We start from the raw sequence: 22,271 nt of genomic DNA, 5'->3' as shown, positions 1-22,271 counted from the left end.
ACATAATATTATATAATGTATTAATAGTGCAACTAAGGAATATATTAATGTATAATATATTAATGTGATGTATTAATGAGATATTAATAAAAAATTGATATATTAAAATAGTATTTTATATATACATATAGTGCCCACTTATTTTAGAAAACATAGTAATTTACTGATAAAAGCACATATTACTCTGATTTCAAAATGTAATTTCATAATTAAGTGGGCAATAGACTTAGTTGATTATTTCGTTGCCCACTCTTACTTAATAATGACCTATGTGGCCCAGCTGTTACTTGAGTGAAGAATGGACCAATAATCTGATACATGGTAAATATGATTTTTTTCCACATAAAATTATAGAACATGTGTATACATTAGTGGCACCTTTAAAAATAATAAAACAATAATTTTTATATTCTGCCAGTAAAATCACAGGAATCTCTTCTTAGTAAACAAGGATAAGTTGTTCAGTTGCAAAAACGTAGAAAGCAATAGCTTTTATTTCTTCAGGTTTTCCTTATTATAAATGTGCAAATAAGGTTACAGTTGGAGAGAAATTTTCCTCTGTTTTGGGAAATTTCTTTCTGATCAAATAATCTACCTAAAATAGAGAGGTTTCCGCAGATTTTTATGCAGTTTGCTAGATATTTTGTTCTAAAGCCTGAGTGGATAATGGACTGGACTTTTAGATATAATAGTGTGGGCTTAACTTCATCTATATTGTTCAATCAATCTACTATGTGTAACAAGTATACACTTAGCTAGGTTCAGATTACATAGTGTGGTGGAGAAGATCATGTGATGGCCAAATGCCCTTGCAAAGAAAGACTTGCTACTCTAGCAGCTGGGAGTACTTCAGCCCCTTCTCTAGCTGCCTCAGCTACACAGAGCTGCCACAGGGCCTGAATCGTAACACAGCTTCTCCCTTGAACTCTAATAATCATGACTGAGGTTCTCCTTCCCTGAAGAATCATCCAGCCTGAAATCCAGAGCTCTGAGAGGCTCAGAAGAGACAAGAATTCCATTGTGGAATACGTACATGTTACACACACGCACACACACACACACACACACACACACACACATTTTAAAATTATTTTTTCCTTTTTATTCCTCCTGCTGTGTGTGCATGTATGTGTGTATACAAATATGTATATATGCGGTTTAGGCAAGCTTTTTTCTTCTTTTATTTAATATCACATGAGCATTTTCTGAGATAAATAAGAAATCTAGGCAAATTTTGTGTTTTTAAAAATCACTTCGCATAGCTGTGCCAATATTTATTTAACTAATTTATATTATTTAGCAATAGCTTTTTATTCTTCAGGTTTTCCTTATTATAAATCAAGCAACACCAAATGTCTATAAATTTTTGTGTACAAGAGTTGCTCTTTTACCTCTCCTATGACAATTCTGATTATTACAAATTTGAATTTATGAAAAGCAATTCAATATATTTTATTTATAGATACAACGGTTTCGTTTTAAAATATAAGTGGGTCCAATAAAATGTTAATGAATAACAAAAATCAGAGCCTAAATAAAATTCAATTTATTAGAATAGATTTATTAAATTTTTGATGGGTGTTGAATTAATCATGAGTTTTTCATCCAGGGCTTTTATTTTGGAAAATTACAAAATTTTATAAACCGGATCTCTCATCTTCAATTATTTGTTCTCCATTAAAAAAAAATTACTGTGCCCTGGAAACTACGAAATTTTTAAGGCAAATTTTTTTCAAAACTTTTGAGTTAATTCTGCCCTATTAAAAATTTTTATAACTTGTAATTGGATTCACTAGTTTTTATTACCATCTATAATACTTAAACATTTTATAACCAGATTTAATGATGTTAATCTGCTTTCCAGGATAATCTGTAATGCCTCTGCTTTCTTGTTATCTAGTATTTATTAGATATATACATAAATATGTATATGTGTATATATATGTGTGTGTATATTTGTGTAAATATATATATGTGTATATATATATATATATATACACACACATACTTTTTTGCCCCATCCGCCTCTAGCCAGATGACATATTATTGGTTGTAGTTATGATGTAATACTATATTTTTTGTTGCACCTAATTAGTTACTGATGGAAAAGTCCATCTAACTTAAACATCTAAGTCCATATTAAATACATGTGGATCATTGAGGAAAAGCTGCTTCCAAGAAATTCGAAAAATACAAGTATACAAAGGAATTTCTGTATTCAAATATCCCTGTTTCTTTTTTAATATTTGTTATTCGTTTTCAAACTGGAACAACGTATGGAAATGTTTTGCCAAATGCGTTATATGTTTTTGTTTCATTTAAAGAAAACTTACTCTATCAATATTGAATTACATCATCCACTAGTAAAACCAACTGCTTATGTGTTACTTTTTAAAAATTATTTTTCTAAAACATCTTACCCACCTCCTAGCCAATATTGTATTTAAGCTGGGATTCGTAGGCCAAGTATTGGGGGAAGCAGTCTCTGTCACTGATGAGCAACTAAAGATCAGTATGTCCAAGATTACCCAGAATCTCCAACATCTAACAGGTTTTTAGATTTTCCTTGGGAAATGTTTTCTGTTTTTTTCTACTTCTCCTTGGGAAATAATACCTTCATAAAATTAGGGGAAAAGATATCATCATTAAATATTATGTTAGGTGCAGGGTTTTTTAATTATTCAATTCTATTTAATTACAAAAATGCTGCTGATAACCCATGGAATTGATTTCTAATTCACAAATCAGTCATGACCCGCAGTTTGAAAAATGCTAGTACAAATAGAACCCAAAAGCTAAGATCTCACTTTTTAAATGTTTCACAAAAGTATATTAAAAAAGGAGAAAATATATGGAAAATAAAAATTGTTTATACTTGTATTTTTAGTAAATGTTTCTTTCTTCTTTATGAGTTTGGTAGCAAAAGAAACCACTCAATTGTTCTCTGACTTTGGGGAAGAATATGCAGGCATTAGGTCAGAATTTCAGACATGCATGCCCTGGTTGTGGAAATAGGAGACCCCTGAGCACATGGCCTGCTGGGCTTTGGGCTTCCTTTCCTGGTGGTAGGCCAGCAGGAAGGAAGCTGCTGTCACTGAGGTGTCTGTGTTCCTTCACTGCATCCTGTTCTGGGATCATTCATGTGAATAAACGCAGTCTTCTTCAGGCATGATGATGAAGTCTTTCCTCTTGTTCTGTTGGTGTGCGATGCTTGTGGGACTTGGGACTTTGTCTGCTAAGTTTGGGCTATAGTGTTATATGGCTGAAACATCCTCCGTGGGTCCTGAGAATTATTTTACTGAACTGCCACAAATTGTGTGTGGAACCCTGGCATGTTTGGGGTTCACAGAAATGAGGGGCAACACATAAATACAGGGGCAAAGATAACAGTATTCTGCCATATATTGTGAGTTTATATACATACATAAGTGTATATAAATGTATATATAAATGTGTGTTAATATACATACATTTATGAAACTTTGATTTATGAAGTAGGGTATGTGGCAAAATATGCCCTGTATCTAATGTGATGGTTTTAGAGCCCCCACAAAGTGTCAAAATCCCACCATGGGCTTTGTGGATTTTCTGGCAGCTGAGTTTGCCCAAGGATCAGCTAGGGAAAGGGAGAGATACTGGACCTCCAGGTGAGCTTCCTGCCAACTCCCCCTGCTCTTGCCTGGCTGGAACCTAGGACTTTGTCTCTCCATGCCACATTTTATCTCTGTAACAGAAACAACAAAGTATCCTTTTCCTTGGTTATACCCAGATGGATTGCAGGAAATCCATCAATGCTCATTTGAGGATAGACAGAATAATCATCCAAATGCAAGGTATAGTTCCATGTGCTGCTCTGGAGTGGGCAGGAAGGCTACCTTTCTTGTTATCTGTAACAAGAAATATCCTTGGGCCATGTCCTGAAATAACTTATAGGAATGCTGCAAGCAACCAGAGTAATAAACAATTTATGATTACATTGAAAATTTACCTAGTTTGCTCTTTTATTAATAACAGCTAGAAAGGCATAGTGATGATAGAGATGACAATAATCAGAACCAACATTTGAATAGTTACAAAACAATAACATATATTGAGCTTTTGCGCTGTGCTCTGCTAGGAGCTTTGTCTCAGTATGTCTGTTACTTAAAACTGAGATATACACATCCTTTTGTATGATTTTCCTTTGACACGTACATCAACAGCACAAGGTAATAGTAGTGACATTTTCTTTGGAATAAAATGTAGTTTTGCACATGAGGTGGATAAGTAATTTTAAAAATATTTTAAGAAACTTTATTTTTTAGAAAGCTTTTAATTCACAGAAGAAATAAGTGGAAAGCACAGAGAGTTACTATATAATTCCTGTCCCTGCATGCCACAACCTCTCTTGCTTTCAATATCCTGCACCACAGCGGGACATTTATTATATTAGATGAACCTACCTTGACACATCATTATCACCCAAAGTCTGTAGTTTAGGATTCACTCTCAATATGGCACATTCGTTGGGTTTTGACAAATGAATAATGACGTGTTATCTACCATTAAAGTATCATAAACAGTGGTTTTGCTGCCCTAAAAATCCTCTGTACTCTGCCTATTTATTCGCTCACCCTAAGCCAACTCCAAGCAACCACCGATCTTTTTACTGTTTTCATAGTTTTGCCTTTTCCTGAATGTCATATAGTTGGAATTATACAGTATGTAGCTTTTGTAGATTGGCTTCTTTCACTTAATAATATGCATTTAAAGTGTCTTCATATATTTTTATGGGTTGATAGCTCATTTTTAAGCCACGAATAATATTCCATTGTCTGGATGTACCACATTTTATTTATCCTTTCACCTAACAGAAGAACATGTTGGTTGTTTCTAAGTTTTGGCAATTATGAATAAAACTGCTATAAGCATCTGTGTGCAGTTTTTTGGGTGGGTACATGTTTTTAGTTCATTTAGGTAAATACCAAGAAGTGCAATGCTGGATCATGTAAGAGTATGTTTAGTTTTTTAAGAAACAGCCAAACTGTCTTTCAAAGTGGCTGTGCCACCTGTATTTCCATAAGCAATAAATGAAAATTTTTGTTGTTCCAAATACTCACCAGCATCTGGTGTCAGTGTTTTGGATTTTCACCACTTTCATAGGTGTGCATTGATAATGCATTGTTTTAATTTGCAATTTCCTAATGACATATGATATTGAACATCTTTTCATATGCTTACTTGCTATCTATATATCTTCTTTGGTGAGGAGTTCAGGTCTTTTGCCCATTTTTAAATTGGATTGTTTGTTTTCTTACTGTCAAGTTTTAAGAATTCTCTGTATGTTTTGGATAACAGCTCTTTCCTAGATGTATCTTTTGAAAATATTTTCCTGCAGTCTGTGGCTTGTTTTCTCATTGTCTTTTACAGAGCAGAAGAAGTTTTTCATTTTATAAAATTCCAATCTTGTCAGAAGTGGTGGTTCACGACTGTAATCCCAGCACTTTGGGAGGCCAAGGCGGGTGGATCACCTAAGGTCAGGAGTTCAAGATCAGCCTGTCCAACATGGCAAAACCTCGCCTCTACTAAAAATACAAAAATTAGCTGGGCGTGGTGGTGCATGCCTGTAATTCCAGCTACTTGGGTTGCTGAAGCAGGATAATTGCTTGAACCCAGGAGGTGGAGGTTGCAGTCAGCCAAGATTGTGTCAGTACACTCCAGCCTGGGTGATGGAGTAAGACTCTGCCTTAAGAAAAAAAAAAGAAAAAAGAAAAAAAAAAATCCAACTTGGATTTTTTTTTTTTAATTTTTCATGGATCATGGCTTTGCTATATCTAAAAAGTTATCACCAAACTTGAAGTCATGTAGACTTTCTTCTCTGAGCTGCAAGTTTTTGGTAGATGGTATTTATCAAATTGAGGAAGTTTCCCTCTATTTCAAGTTTGCTGGAAGGTTTTATTGTGCATGAATATTGGAGTTTGTCAAATGCTTTTTCTGTGTCTATTCATATGATATATGATTTTCCTATTTTAGTCTGTTGATATGGTGAATTTCATTGATTGGTTTTCAGATGTTGAACCTTGAATCCAGACTTGTATATCTATAATATCTCACTTTTGTAATGCATTATCCTCCATTTTGTTGGATTTTATTTGCTAATATTTTGATGAGAATATTTACATATGTGTTTATAAGAGATACTGGTTTGTAATTTGTGTTTTCTTCTAATGTCTTTATCTGGTTTTGGTATTATGATAATTTTTCCTTCATGGTAAGAGTTAAAAATTTTTCTTTCTGTTTCTAATTTCTGGAATATCTTGCATATAATTCATGTAATTTTGTCCTGAAATCTTTATTAGAATTAATCAGTGAAACCATATAGGCCTAATTTTTTATGGTAGGTTGTTAATTATTAATTCAACTTATATAGTAAATATAGGCTTATATATATTATCAATTTATCCTTAGGTGAATTTTGATATTTGTGTATTTTAAGGAATTAGGTCAATTTCATCTAAGTTATCAAATTTGCAGGTATAGAGTTGTTTATCATATATCTTTATTATCCTCTTAATGAACATGAAATCTGATGACCCTTACTTCACTTCTGATACTGTGAGCTTGTGGTTCTTTTTTTTTTCCTTTTTTTTTTTCTTGTTTAGCCTTCCTAGAGGTTTATCAATCAGTGCTATTTTCAAAAAACAAGATACTGGTTTTGTTTATTTTTTCTATTGTTTTAATGTTTACAATTGCATTGATTTCTCCTTTAACTGTTATTATTTCTTTAATTCTTTGTGTTTTGGGCTTAATTTTCTTTTACCATATTCCACAAATTTTGCTATGTTGCACTTTCATTTGTCATCTAGTTCAAAATATTTTTAAATTTCTCTTGAGATTTCTTTGGTCCATGTGTTATTTTAAAGAGTTTTTTAAAAGTTTCTGAATATTTGAGGATTATTCAGGTATTTTCATCATTAATTTCTAGTTTAATTCAACTGTAAGCTGCAAAATACTGTGTATGATCTCTATTATTTTAAATTTGCTTAGGTGTGTTTTATGGCCCAGAATATGGTCCATCTTGGTGAATGACCTAAGTGAACTTGAAAAGCTGTTGTTGAATGGAATATTCTATAAACGTAAGTTAGATAAAGTGCATTGATTGATAGTGCTGTTCAGCTCAGCTATATCTTTACTAATTTTTTGGCTGCTTAATATATCAAGTACTGACAGAGATATGTTGAAGTCCCCCATTACAATTTTGGATATGCCTATTTTTCTCTGCAGGTCTACCAGCTTTTGCCCCATGTATGTTGATCTGTTGAAGTACCTACATTTTTAGGATTGTTGTGTCTTCTAGAATAGTCCTTTATCATCATATAATAGTCTTATTTAATCTTTGATAATTTCCCTTTTTTTGAATTTTGATTTATGTGAAACTATTCTAGATATTTTTAAATTAGTGATAGCATGGTATATGTTTATCCATCTTCTTCCTTTCAACTTATCTAAGTATTTGTGATTAAAGAGAATTTGTTACTTGTAGAAAACACCTAGTTGATTATTACTTTTTAGTAATCCATTTTGACAGTATTTGTCATTTAATTACTGTATTCAGATGGTTAATATTTATTTTAATGTTTATTTTTTACAGTTCAATGACATTTTTTAATGTTTCAATAGCTTTACGGGTACAATTAGTTTTTTGTCACATGGATGAATTGTATAGTGGTGAAGTCTGGGATTTTAGTGCACCCATCTCCTGAGTAGTGAATATTGTCCTGAGTAGTCAATATTGTACCCAGTTTCTCGTCTTTCTCCCCTTTCCTACCCTCTTCCTTTCTGAGTCTCCAATGTCCACTATACTACCCTGTCTTGGTGTACCCATAGCTTAGCTCCCACTTACAAGTGAGAACATGTGATTCTTGGTTTTCCATTCCTTAGTTACTTCACTAAGAATAATAGCCTCCAGTTCTATCCAAGTTCCTGCAAATACATTATTTCATTCTTTATTATAGCTGAGTATTATTCCATGGTGTGTATGTGTGTGTGTGTGTATATATATTCTTTTTTTTCATGGGTTGATGAACACTTAGGTTGATTCCTTATCTTTTCAACTGTGAATTGTGCTGTGATAAACATATACATGCAGATGTCTTTCTGATTTAATGATTTATTTTCCTTTGGATAGATATCCAGTAGTGGGATTGCTTGATTAAATGGTAAATCTTTTAGTTCTTTGAGAAATCTCCATATTTTTTTCCATAGAGGTTGTACTAATTTACATCCCTGCCAACAGCTTATAAGCACTGTCATTTCACCACATCTGTGCCATCTTTTTATTTTTTATTTTTTTGACATTTTAACAATGGCCATTCTAGCTGAGGTAAGTGGGGATGTCATTCTGGTTTTAATTTGCATATGCCTGATGATAATAATGTTGAGCATTTTTTCATGTTTTTGGCCATTTGTATATCTTCTTTTGAAAAAAGTCTATTCATGTCATTTGCCCACTTTTTAGTGGGATCATATGTTTTTATCTTGCCTATTTGTTTGAGTTACTTGTAGATCCTAGATATTAGTTCATCACTGGATGCATAGTTGGCAAATATTTTCCTCATTCTATAGGCTGTCAGTTTACTCTGATGGTTATTTCTTTTGCTGTGCAAAATCCTTTTGGTTTAATTAAGTCCCATTTATTTTATTTTTAGTTTTGTTGCATTTGCTTTTGTGATCTTTGTCATAAATTCTTTGCCTAGGCCAATGTCCAGAATAGATTTTCCTAGGTTTTCCTCTAGAAATTTTATAGTTTCAGATCGTGTATTGAAGTCTTTAATCAATCTTGAGTTAATTTTTGTATATGGTGAGGCATAGGAATCCAGTTTTATTCTTCAACATGTGGCTATCCAATTTTCCTAGCACCATGTATGAATAAGGGAGTCGTTTCTCTAATTTTTATTAATTGCATGCTTTGTCAAAAATCAGTTGGTTTTAAGAATTTGGCTTTATTTCTGGGTTCTCTATTCTGTTTCATTGGTCTGTGTATCTACTTTTATACCAATATATGCTATTTTAATGACTACAGCTTTATAGTATAACTTGAGGTTGGGTAATGTGTTGCCTCCAGAATCTTTTTGCTTAGGATTGATTTGGTTATTCTAGACTTTTTTGGTTTTGTATGAATTTTGCAATAGTTATTTTCCAATTCTGTGAAAAATGTTGTTGGTTGTTTGATAGAAAATTCACTGAATCTATAGATTGCTTTGGGCAGTATGATCATTTTCATGATATTGTTCTTCCAATCAATGACCATGAAATGTATTTCCATTTGTTTGTGTCATCTCTGATTTCTTTCAGCAGTGTTTTGTAGTTCTCATTGTGATATATTTCGCTACCTTGGTTAAGTGTATTCCTAAGTATTTTTTTTTGTAGCTCTTATAAAGAAGATTAAGTTCTTTATTTTCATTCTCAGCTTGAATTGTTGTTATATAGCAGTGCTATTAACTTGTGTACATTGATTTTGTAACCTGTGAGTTTACTGAATTTATTTATCAAATCTAGGAGTCTTTTGGAGGAGTGTTTAGCATTTTCTAGGTATGAGAACATATCATCAGCAAACAGAGATAGCTTGACTTCCTCTTTTCCTCTTCTCTTGCCTAATTGCTCTGACTAGGTGAATAATATTTAAATTATTAGTATATTTATATTAATATCTACCATGTTTTAATAAATGTTCTACTCGTTGCATTTGCTCATTGGCCTTACCCTCCTCTTCCTTTGAGCTTCCTTCTTTGATTTTTGAGCGTAATGTATGTTTCATTGTATCTCCTTTGTTAACATTAAAAGTATATTTCTTATAAAAAGAATTAGTGGTTACCTCAGCATTTCTAACATATACTTATAACTAATTTAAGGCCATCCTGCAAATACCACTATACTGTCTCAGGTGTACCACAGGTATCTTACATGATTTCCTGAATCTTTCATCCCATCTCCTCTGTCATTGCTATAATTCATTTCACTTTTGTAATAGTAATTTTGTTATTATTATTAAACAGCTAACTTTTAGAATGATCAAGAATAAGAAAATCAAAAATTTTATTTTACATTTATTTATTCTCCAGCACTGTTGCTTTATGGACATCAGAGTTTCTAATTTATATTATTTTTCCTCTCTTTGAAGAAAACGTCTTTTAACATTTCTTGTAGAGAATGACTTCAGTGATAAATTCCCCCTAAGTTTTGTTTGTCTGGGTTAAGTCTTTATTTCTCCATCACTTTGAGTCATAATTTAACTAGACATATATTCTAGGTTGGTGGATTTCTTTTTTCACTACTTTATTTTATTTCACTCTCTTCTTGCTTGCATGATTTGTGACAAGAAGCCTACTGTAACTTCTATCCTTATTCTTAGACGTGTATTAGTTTCCTAGGACTGCCATAGCAAATTACTATAATCTGAGTGACTTCATATGATGTACTTTCCTCTTTGTGCCTATGCCCAAATTTCCCTCTTTACAAGGACATCAGTCATTTGAATAGATCTCACCCTAATCCATTATGACCTCATCTTAACCTGATTATCTCTGCAAAGATCCTAGTTCCAAATAAGGTCACATTAATGGGTACCAGGAGTTAAGGCTTGAATATACTTTTTTGTTGGAGACACATTTAACTCACAACAATAGGTAACATATTTTTTTTTTTTCTTCTCTGGCATTATACAAGATGTTCTCATTGTTTTTGGTTTTGGCTGTTTAAATAATATGATATGGCTAGTTTTTTTTTAAAAAAAACTTGCTTGGTGTTTTCTGAACTTCTTACATCTGTTTGTTTTTTGTATATGATTTATTTTGGAAAGCCCTTGGCCATTATTAGTTCAAAGATTTCTTGTGCTTTGTTATCTCTTTCCCTGGTATTTTAATCATGTGTATGTTATGCACTTTGAAATTTTCCCCAAATTATTTGATGTTCTAGTCTCTGTTTTTTTTTTTTCTCTTTTCACTTGAATTTGGAAAGTTTTATTGGCCTAGTCCACTCTCAGTCCCCAGAAATTCAATTAAACTACCACTTAAATATTTCTACCGCTTTACGATTAAAGTGACTTCTGCTCTAGGCAAGAAAATCTTGGCTCTGATTCTTTCAATTAACCTCTCTTGTCAGATATCATGGTGGTCAATTTGTTCTAAAACCTTATTTCTTTGATGAGTTTCAGAAAAGTCGTGGATTCTCACTTTCGTAAGTTACTTTTTTCTTGTTTTAAGGATGAAAGCAATAACTTCCAAGCTCTTCACATAGTGGAGTTACAACTGGGAGTCTCTGTTGTTGTTTCTAAAAGTTTATTATTTCACTCCTTCTGTTTGAGTACTCATTATTTTAACAAAATAAAACTATCATCTTCCTCATACAACATTCAATATTAGTGGAAACACCTACTTCACATATTCATTAATCTTGTTTTTCCTCCTGTTTCCGGCATTTCCAAGTATATTTGTAACTCTGTATATATTCATTCATTTACCTCAAACTCTTCAGGTTATTCAACTTTACAAATTCAAAATGAGCAATAGAAATTTACAAGTGTATTTGTTCTAACCTTTCCTGAACTTTCTGCTAACATAAAGGAAAGATTTCCTCATTCATTTCTCTTCCCATACAAAAGTATTATATACAACCCAAACCAACAATAGCATCATAACAAATAGCATCATAAACAAACTAATGTCAAACCAGTTAAGTTCGAAACATGACAAGAATACTTACTAGCATAATTAACTAATATTTTGAGGTTGTAACATGTAAATATAATAAATTATAAAAGCATTAAATTGCTACATTATAAAAGTAAACAGTTACCTCTCAACAGAAATTGTTATTATATAATTATGCAATTCTATAAAAGTTAGCAGACGATAGAAAAATTAATTAACCAGAAAAATTAATGTCTGGTAGAAACAAGATATTCAAAAACTAGAAACATGGCTTCCTTCTCTGTCTCTATGTCTTTCATTCTTTCTCTCTCTTTCTACCTCTACTAAAAAAACCAGTTAGTTAGTCATAAAGATGGAAAGTTTTTTTTTGGTTACAATAACAATAAAAGCATTAAGTATAAGATAAACAAGAAATAAAAATAAAAGCATTAAGTATAAGATAAACAAAAAAATTCAAAAGACATAAATGTTAAAATATATACAACTTTATTACAGTAAATAATAATAACTTAAACAGAGTAATATAATATATTCCTACAAAGATAGGTTCAAAAATCATGATAATATTATTAATCTCTAAATTAATACATCAATTAATGCATTTCCAGTCAAAATCCAAACAAATATATATGTTTAACAATGTAATATAATTTGAAAATGTATATGTGAAAAGAATGTAAATTTAAAAAGATAAAATTTAAGAATAATGGACATCTGGTCTTGGAAGATATTAAAAACTTAAAATAGGACTGATATAATCAAAAGCTTGGCTCAGAAACTAACAAATGCCAGGAGAACAAAATAGACAATCCACAATTTTTCTGTGAGAACTCATATGGCATTTCAACTTGTAAAATACTGTTTTATTTAGAGATTTTGGAACCATTGGTTGGCTGCTTATCTCATAGAATAGAAAGTTGGAACCCTAAAATTAATAAAAAATTAGAATATAACTTCTTTAGTAAACTGGAAAACCCAAAGTCTATGAAGTAAATGACAGACATATTGTATTATCAAACTGCAAAGTGTGTATGACAGATGCTGCAAAAAATAAACAGAAAATTGAGAGTCAGATGAAATATTTACAACTTATGTGAAACCTTATGCATCAATAAAAATTTACGGATTTGATAAAAATGTATTACAATAAAATGGGCAAATTATACAAAAAGACATGGGGAAAAAGATATATAAATGAGAAGATCTTCAATTTATATTTTGTTAGGGAAATGCAAATTAATTATTTGTAAAGCCATTGGATTGTCAGTTGCATTACCGCTGAGTCTTAGCAGGATATGAAATAATATATTGTATGAATTTCTGTTAGGAAGAAATATTGCTATTTCCTGGAAAGTGCTGAAGAAAAAAATACTTTTATAATTTTGATGATGACACAATAGAAGAAAAGACACTGCTAATTTCTAAACTGCTAATTTCTGAATCAGTTTATCTTGTCACCTATTTGATTTTCTTGGCCTCAGACCAGGGCATCTTACCCTGTCATCTCTTTGATTTTCTTGGCCTCTATCAGACTAGGATATCCCTAATCTACAATTTTTGTTTGTTTGTTTGTTTTTGAGACAGAGTCTCACTCTGTTGCCCAGGCTGGAGTGCAATGGCATGATCTCGGCTCACTGCAACCTCTGCCTCCTGGATTCAAGGGATTCCCCTGCCTCAGCCTCAGCCTCCTGAGTAGCTGGGATTACAGTCACCTGTCTTGGTGCCTGGCTAATTTTTGTATTTTTAGTAGAGATGGGGCTTCACCACCTAATCTATAATCTTTAGTGGAAAGATGGTTAAAATAAGAATTGAAGAATCTTAAATTACAGTCAATAAGAGTAAAAATATGGAAAACCATTTCTACAAAATATAATATACAATATGGGTCTTGAATGTTTGCATCATTATATACTGAGAATTCATATACTCTGCCTGTTGAGGAATAACAATGTTATTTGTTTAATCCAGAATTGCATGTTTGGAAATTGTTCTCAGTTATAATGGTAACGTTTGAAAGGGTGACAGATTTAGCTCTAGCAGTGCTGCAAAGCCCCTTTTTTAGTATAAACCATCAAAAAACAGTAACAAACACTACCATTTTGCTGCTTATATACCTTGTCTTAAAGAAGGAAAGGGTAGAAATAAAAAGAAAGATTTCAGAATTTATGCCAAACATATGTTAGACAAAGTACTATACCAGGAAGTAATATGAAAAAAAATAAATTGCAGGCTTCCTCAAATAAGAAGAGTATCAAAACTCTCCTAAATTCTGGTATATTTTAAAGTTATTTATTTGTTTATTGAAATATATTTGTACTTATGCTTTATGCTTGTTTTGGAAAGGTAAATTTGCTCCAATGTATTGATGCATTAGGGATCAATTCGAGCATAATAAATATTTCACATTTGTTTAAGCATGATTCATTTCTTGAAGTAAAATTAGGAGAAAGCAGAAAATTGCACTCAGCTAAATCAGCCTGTATAACAATAAACGAAATACACAGAAGCACACACTTCAAACATATACCAGTTTTCTTAATTCAATGCATTCACAATCCTAAAAATATGTTCTGCTATTCTTCACATTTGTGAAGTTTTCTTTTTTTATATTAACACAAAAATACTGCCAGGCATGGTGGTTCATGCCTGTAATCCCAGCACTTTAGGAGGCCTAGGTGGGTGGATCACGTGAGGTCAGGAGTTCGAGAGCAGCCTGGCCAACATGGTGAAACACTGTGTCTACAAAAATACAAAAATTAGCCAGGTGTGGTGGTGCACACCTATAATCCCAGCTACTTGGGAGGCTGAGGCAGGAGAATTGTTTGAACCCAGGAGGCAGAGGTTGCAGTGAGCCAAGATTGTACCACTGCACTCTAGCCTGGGCGACAGAGTGAGACTCTGTCTCAAAAAAAGCCAAAAAACAGAAACAAAATAAAAGTAAAAGCACTCATTTATTATTCAAAACATGTTCTAGAGTCCTGGTTCAAAAATACCATGAAGTTGGTGCAAACAGAAGTTTAAAGTGTTGAAGTGAAGCTTGAAATAATAAAATGTTTTTAAAAAGATAGAAAACCAAAACCTGAGAGAACATGTGATGTCTCCAAGCAGTGGACGTAAAGGAACACATATGGCAGACTATGAAAGACAAAACAATGAAAAGCAAACAAACGTCAATAGCTATAACAATATCAAGTGCTGCAAAGTCAATAAGAAGAAAGCCTAAAGAAATGGAAAGATTATCAACCATATGGCTTGAAACTCAAACAACCAAAGAATCAGAAACAAGCTCTTTACAACCAAAGAGAAAGCACTAATTATATATGAGGATTTTAAATGGTAAGCACCAAATTCTCCTAGAATGCCTCTTTTTAGTGCTAATAGGGTCTAAGAGTAGTAGTTTCAAATATGAGTTCCAAACCCTACAGCTACTGAGCAAAGCTGTGAGAACAGATGAGAAAGTTGCACAAGAATTACCAGTGGTGATGCAGAAGTTGATTACAGGAAAAGACTATATATTGGAATTTTTGTTTTTCAGTTTCAGTGGACAAGTATTATATATAAGCAGATACCTCCAAACCTATATCTCAAAAGCAGAAAAATATATCCTAGGATTTAAGTCTGTAAAAGATTGCTTAACTGTCATATTTGACCAGAGGACCATGAGTTTACCCATCCACATCTGGTGTTAAAACTTTCCATCACATTTTGGATAGCCCCTCTTCCATTGCCTCACAATAATTCACTACCATTCTGAGAACTACTTCCGCAAGCAAACATCAGGTCTTTTCAAGATCAAGTGCCATATTTTTGAACTGTTGATGCATTTCTTAACCATTTAGCACATGTAAAACTATGTTACTCCTTTGAATGTAGTTCCTATCAATATTATTTAATATGTCATTGATGACATTTTGAGCATTGTGCTCCTAATCTATTTTATTCATGAGTTCCATACTTTTTATTGCACATATTTGCATAATGCAGTGATATTTAGGAGCACATATGCTGTGTTATAATTAAACGTTCTGTACAATTGGATCTCAGTTCCTCTCTGAATATTCTTTTTCTCCTCTCTCATGCTCACATTTTGTATTCTCTTCTCCTTTCATCAGCAATGACCCTCTATTTGTTGACATTCTTAATTCCAAAGCTGCAAGTGACTCAAATCTCTTAGCTAATAAGTAAATATAGTCACTCTGGCAAACAACATATGGCTAAAACAGGTAGTTCTTCATATTTATGTATTCAAGTATATTCACTTTAAGTACATCAGGAAAACATTTTGTTAATTGGTTGTAGCAATAAGAAATTGTAGTGAATTGTTATTCTGAGCATTATATTAAAATGGAATATCAAAAAAGTATTGAATTGTAGCATATACTATTCTAAGACAAAAAAATTGGTATGGTCTTTATATAGTTTATAAATGTAATACAATAGGATATTTATGAAAACTATTGAATGGATCATGTTTCAAAACTGATATTTTATTTCTTTTGTAAAATGCTTACCACAAATATAAGAATTTTAAGTGGCACTTTTTTGGTGTATTGTTGCCAAATACTTCCAGATATTTTACTGAAGGTGTATTATGTTGGTTTGCATTATTATTAAAGGGAAACTTCACTATGTTGTTTGCATAAGTAGTAAAAAAACTACAAAATGACGAATATTATTAAATAACATGTCAAGTACATGGCACAGGAAAAGGCGTTGGCTTAAAAATTAGACACTTTTTCTGTCAACACTGAGAAAGTTTTAACATTGGATTGGAGGATTTGGACTCACTATAAGACTAAAACTTTTTAAAAATCAGATCAGTAATTCATGAATAATGATAAATATGTATGTTTTAAATATATAAGAGGGCATGCCAATCAACTCGTGTACACATTTTCTAAACAAGACGGATAAATTGGTTTTATGGTCTGTGGAACACAGCACAAAATGAGCGAGCAATGCAAATAGGAGTCTTATCTAAGTCCCTCCTCTGTCCCCAGGGAGACAGAAAATTTAATTAAATGGCTTGAATAAAATAAAATATAGCAGTTGCAATATATTATAAACAAAAAAGTAAGAATTGGGGAACTTGCCGTCTGCTAGGAAAATGAGAATAAAAGTAAGAAAAAAAGTCAGAAGGAGGGCTTTTTGATTATAACAATAAAACAGCAATAGAACTAACATAACTAACTCCATTTTTGTTTAAATAACCTTTACCCATTCTTACACATAGGCCAGGATAATTTTAGAACACTAAAATAATATCCAAAAGCAGCAGTCATGTAGTTTAAAAAACTAATTCTGAAATTAAAGGAAAAGTATGTAAACAACTAACTATGTTTTGTTAAAGACTTAGAGGAGCACTGTGACCTGACAAAGGAGAAGGAAGTTTCCAACCTTCTTGAACACTCGCTGGTGCCCAGATGTCTGTGGTTGTTAGTTACCTCTTGATCTCAATCTCTTTCTCTTCCCCTGGCCTTAACATAACATCAAAAGGGTCTAAATTTTGTACTGACTTAAGGTGATATTCTAGGACAATAGTCCACTATCTTCTTGGTTTGCTGATTCTCCAAATATACCCGTTTTCCTCCCTACTAACCCTTGTGTCTCAAGTCTGGCTTTTGAGCAGTGAGCTGCCAAACCTGGGTTTGGTTACATAATGATATATATGACAAGTCAAGAAATCCCCACGGTTATAAGTGAATAGATGCTGGGTAAGTGATAGGCAGTTTCAATTATCCCTGTCTCCTATTATTTACATGATTCTACAATCACCTCCTTTTGAGAGTGGACTGGACATAGTCACCTGCTTTGAAGAAATAGAATACAGAAAAAGTGATTTTTCTATGTTCTATGATTAAGTTACAATAAAATTGTTACTTCCAACTTGCTAGTATTCTAGATATATGGCTTTTAAAGTACCTTGCCGTTTAGTCAGAAAAATAGTTATTTGGTTTATTGTAACTGTTGAGAACTCTATTTAAAATTAAATAGGGCTTATTTCATGGACTGTCTGAAGTGTGTGTATGTATGTGTGTTTCATAAATGCTATAATAGTTTTGAAAATGTTAGGCATATTTTACTTCAGAAATCTTGAAAGCTTGAGGAGAAATTCATACATATTTTTGAGTGGGCCTTTCTATTCTTTTCTGTTATTGTGTATGGAAGACATGCACATAAACTCATTCTGTGATTAGTTTAAATCACCATGCTCTGTTTTTAGATAATGAAAGTATGTTTCCATGGCAGTTGATTGTGGTTAGCAGAAACAGAGAAGGCAGCTATCTATAAACTCCCATGATGAGATACCAGAAAAAGTCAAACTCTGGGAATACAGGGTAGTACAATTTATTGATTGACATAATTTTCCTGCCTGAATTTTTTCAAGCTGCAACACAGTGATTATTTGAGTTAATTAATTTATTAATTGATTTTAGAGACATGGTCTGACTCTTGCTCAGGCTGATCTCAAACTCCTGGGCTCAACAAATCCTCCAGCCTTTCAAGTAGCTGAAACTACAGATGTGCGCCACCACATCCAGCTTATTTCTGGTCGGGCAATGCTGGAAAGATCCATGAATCTTACATTACTAATCTACCTATTTGTTGTTCCAGTATATTAAATCTGTATTTCAATAACTGTTGACTTTTGCCAGACATGTCTACTCTACCATCAGTAGCAAGACAATTGTGTAGATCAGGGTTGCCCATAGTAGTTAAAAGGTAAGAATCACTTGGCATATGTATTAATATAATAATTCTAAGGTCTGTCTGCCAGAAATTCTGATTCTAAAACTTGGTATGGATACCCAGAATCTGCACAGTAGATGACATTTTAAGTTAGAAATATTTAAGCAACACTTATAAAAATGATCAGGAAGAAGAAAAGAATAACAGAAGATACCATTTAAAAAATGCATACATCTTTTGGCCAAATTCCAGAAATTTAGACTAAAATGTTTTGAATAAAAAAGTGTTAAAATAATTTTATTAAATTTTATGCTTCTTGAACTTCAAATTGAAAAGCAGAAGAATATTTTAGAAACATTATTTTATATTTTCATGATCTCTAAATGGAAATCCAAAACAAATTGATTGGAAAGGTTGAAATCATTGAAAGATTTTTCAATAAGCTGCATAAGCAAAAATAAAAATAATAAAACAAGGAGTAATCCCAATTACAGGCCAAAACATCATTTTTCTTTTGGGTAGAGCCTGAGATAGAGCATGTTAACCAAATGGCATAGAATTGGGTACTAAATGTGGGCAGCCACCCCATGAAGAGCCACCTCTGCAGGCATAACTCAACTTGTGCCTCCTCCAGGAGAAATTAGGTGGATTTTGATAAATTGTTAGAGCTGTTCTTCTCTAATGCAGCTATCAGGTCAATCACTGCATCCCCTTAGAGACAGATTGAGGAAAAGGTCAGGAAGGCCATGAATGTGTTTAGGGGCAATCCCTCCTGGGAAAGAACAGAAATGGGGAGAAAATAAAGTGTTTCTTTAGAAATGAATACATGGAAATTCATCAATAACCTTGTTTGCTTACCAAAGAATTATCTGTTTTAGGTGTCCTTTCTCAGGATTTCTTCAGCTCCTACACTTCTCTAATTCTGAAACACTAATTCTGAAAATTGAGCCAGCCATAACAATTTAATTATACACACAAAGGGAGAATAACCTCAAGTTAACATAAAATTATACGATTGGACTAACATGCAGTTGTTACCGCAATTATCCAGTCTGACACTGCACATTATTGCATTTCACATTGTATTAATATGTATAAAAGACAGAGGGTCAATAAATATTTAGCAGATGAATCAGAGTTGGCATCTCAAGAATATAAGGGTGATTTAGAAATTATCTTAGATAACCTATAGAAGAAGCACTGTGTGGGTTTTGTAGAGAAAACAAAGGAGAGGAAATTATTTACCATCCACTCCTCACTTGGCGTATTCAGGGAATATCTAGTAGCTTTTTGATGAGGCATATAGATGGAAGAGCATGGGGAACTGCTTAAGAGGAGTCCTAAAAATGTGTCCAGGATAGCTTGCTGGAGTATTTATGACAAACTTAAGAATGTTTTCCTCATTTTGTGGGCCAGTAGTGTTCAAAATCTCTTTCATGACACTTATTTGTAAAAGTTTAAGAATTTCACCCCAATTATTTATATTTATATCTATATCTTTAAAAATATAGATAACAAGTTATAAACATATATGTGTGTATATATATAATACTGTATATGTAATACTGTCAAATTGTCTAGTGCTGCTAGTAATTAACGTATTTTTCATCTTTAAACATTAACATGCAAAAAGATTGTTGATTAAATATACAAACAGATGCCCCTTGACTTATGATGGGGTCCTGGTCCCAATAAACCCACTGTTAGTTGAAAATATTGTAAGTCAAAAATGCATCGAATACAACTAACCTGCTGAAAGTTGTAGTTTAGCCTAGCCTACCTTAAACATGCTCAGAGCAGTTAGAGAGCCTGCAGTTGGGCTCAATCATCTAACACGTCTAGCTTATCTTATAATAAAGTGTCAAAAATCCTATGTAATTTATTGAATACTATACTGAGGCATAGTTTCCACTGAATGCCTATCACTTTTGTACCAATTTAAAGTAAAAAATCGAAGTTAAACCAACATAAGTTATGGACCATCTGTATTGAGTTTGTCTTCCACCCAAACATGGGAAATAATAGTAAAGGGTTTTTTGAAAAGACATAAATCCACAAAGAGAATAAAAGAGGAGAATAAAAGAGGAGTAAGCAACATTTTAGAAGGTAGAAAACATATGGAAGAGTGGTAACTTACTTACTCATTGAATCTATGGAAGACGAATCCTAAGCTACCATGGGGAAAGCCAAGAAGTAACTTGAGTTTTGCCTCAGTACTCACAAAAGGACCACGAACTCATGCCGCCATTAAATCTGTAAGTGTAAATGAAGACACTCAGCCATTTTAAGAAATGGTCAGAGTGCAGGATAGACTACAAGACCTTCTCTCCACCTTACTTAGTGCAGTTGGAGCAGCACTCTTCTTCTCCATACTCATAGAAGACTGAAGATTTAATATTGGACAGGTTAAAATTGAAGGACTCTCATCTGGATATACTAGACAAGTTAAGAAGGATATTATCCTGAAAACAGAGGTGCTGACTAATTCCAAACTGTACTGAGATTCCAAACTCCCTCTTGTCTCATATCTCATAGATTATTGGCAAGGAGTCCTGATCCCCTTATGCTTACCTGGGAAATATAATGACCCCTGAAAGAAAATATTAAATATTTTTATATTATGGATTATCTAAGGAAACAGTTGTACCTCATAATCTATTAAGCCAAAATTTAAAACGTTCCTTCAGTCATTCTGAAATTCCAATAAGGGAAGGGCTTCAAGGTGGCTGACTAGAGGTATCTAGCATTTGCCTTGTTCACAAAGAACCAAAATAGGGAGATGATCACACTTGAAATATAGTGCCTAAGAAAACACCAGAATTCAACAGAGAAGTAACAGGAAGCAAGGAAGGCAAGGAAGGAGAGAAAAGTCAGGTAGGCCAGGCTTGACCAGGAGCACTGGGTAGGGTCTGCAATGTGGGGGAAGAGCAACTCAGACATCCCCAGCCATCCACATCCCCAAGTAGACTCCTGTGATTCTAGCCACAGGAGAGCCCCTTGACAGTCACACGTCCTGAAACCAACATAGAAAGCTACCTAGAGACTACAGAAAAGCATTACTCCAGAGAGAGCTCATGGTGAGGCCCATACACTGCCAAAACCTAAGCAGCAGCACAGCACCATTTTGGGAGCCAAGACACCACCAGATTGCATCCCACCCTGGGGCGTAATAACATACATTTTCACATCCCTGGAGCCCCACTGAAATCCGCTGCCCCCAGCCACTGCCATTGCTGGCTGCTGCCTCTGGAACCCTAAGCACAAGTCACTGGCAGCACCCCCATCACCCTCATCGAGGTCAATGTGCGTTTATATGTACCTTGAGAATAAGTTACCATGCCTGCAGCTGTCACCTGGGGCCAAAAGACACACTCCGCAGCCACCTGGCTACAAATGCTGCTATTAAACAACCGTCCTCTCCCTGGCAGCAGGGACACAGTGCCCTCGCACATGCCATAAGGGCAGCAACCCCTCCTCACCATTGATGTCTTCCCCATACAAGACTTCACTGGTACCTGGAGATCACCTCACCCTGTTTACCACAGCCAGCACCCACATGCACCTGGGGCACCTGAGACCTACTCCTCTCTTCCTGCCTTGAATTTCCAGCATTCAAGAATGTCATTTGAAGGCTTGGGAATCACTCCATTCCATCCACCACCGTTGGCCACTGAGCACTCCTCCTGGGGGCCTGAAAACAAGTCCACTCTTCCTGCCACTACACCAGGGTTAGCCCTAAACTGCACATGCCACCAGCAGGCCTGGGGACTGACTTAGCCACACAGCAGTTGCAGCCATTGCCAACACCAGTGCAGATCACTTGGGAGTCAAAGGGTCGTCCTGCCACAGCTGCTGCCATCACATATGCCATGCCCTCTGCCCAGGGCCCTGAAG

General features: G+C 33.8%; 1 long non-coding RNA gene across 1 annotated transcript in view; it reads left to right on the top strand.

Annotated features, from left to right (window-relative positions):
- Positions 1 to 15,818: 15,818 nt before the first annotated feature.
- LOC129057698 (uncharacterized) overlaps positions 15,819 to 22,271 on the top strand; it is a 49,105-nt gene continuing 42,652 nt past the window's right edge. Inside the window, exon 1 of the long non-coding RNA XR_008522410.1 lies at positions 15,819 to 15,910. This is a non-coding gene — a long non-coding RNA (uncharacterized LOC129057698). The remainder of the gene's footprint in view (positions 15,911 to 22,271) is intronic.

Source organism: Pongo abelii, chromosome 12 (assembly GCF_028885655.2).
Source record: "Pongo abelii isolate AG06213 chromosome 12, NHGRI_mPonAbe1-v2.0_pri, whole genome shotgun sequence".
In the NCBI taxonomy this organism is placed as follows: domain Eukaryota; kingdom Metazoa; phylum Chordata; class Mammalia; order Primates; family Hominidae; genus Pongo; species Pongo abelii.
This window is presented reverse-complemented; position numbering and strand designations above follow the sequence as displayed.